Consider the following 781-nt stretch of genomic DNA (forward strand, 5'->3'; position numbering starts at 1 on the left):
TATAATAACAATTAACTTATTAACTACTCAAAATATATTAAATTTATTTCAAAAAAATCTCATAATTATATCTTGAGCATTGTTCTTTTTGTTTTTCACCAGCCAGAGTTTGTGCAGGAAGAACCGAAGAAGTTAATGAAGATAGAGAAAAAATTTTTATTAATGCGAATCTGTGAAAAAAAAAGTAAAGTGTGTTAGTGTGTGAAAGTAAAATTAAAACTGCGAGCAAAAGAGAGAGTGGGAGGTAATTTGATGGGTTGCATGCGCAATAGGTGGCATGATGCACAAATCGGACGATCCGATTTGTGTACCCTAACTACACCGTCCGATTTGTGTTCTGATTTCTCCGTAACAATGTTAAACACGCAACACCTTATTAATAAGTAATAACATTACATTATCCTATTCTCATCACCATTTTAAAATTAAAAAGCGATGTTAATCCTTTTTAAATGCGTCTCAACTTTAGACAACTTTATCTAATATTATTTTTTGAGATATTTACCCAAAATAGATACATAAACATACTAATAATAATGGAAAAAATAAAAAAATATAACAGGAGACTAGAAAAATAAGAAGAGTGGTAATCTCCCAGTAACAGAGGCTGGAGAGAGTGGAAGGCAATTTGATGGGCTGCACGCGCAATAAGTGGCATGATGCACAAATCGGATGGTCCGATTTGTGCACCCTATGTAACACCTTACCACACAGAACTTTACACTTAGGATGTAAAACAGAGGTGGTGAGGCGTTACGACCTCTAAAATAAAATATAAATA

Source organism: Arachis ipaensis, chromosome B02, assembly GCF_000816755.2.
Source record: "Arachis ipaensis cultivar K30076 chromosome B02, Araip1.1, whole genome shotgun sequence".
Taxonomy (NCBI): Eukaryota; Viridiplantae; Streptophyta; class Magnoliopsida; order Fabales; family Fabaceae; genus Arachis; species Arachis ipaensis.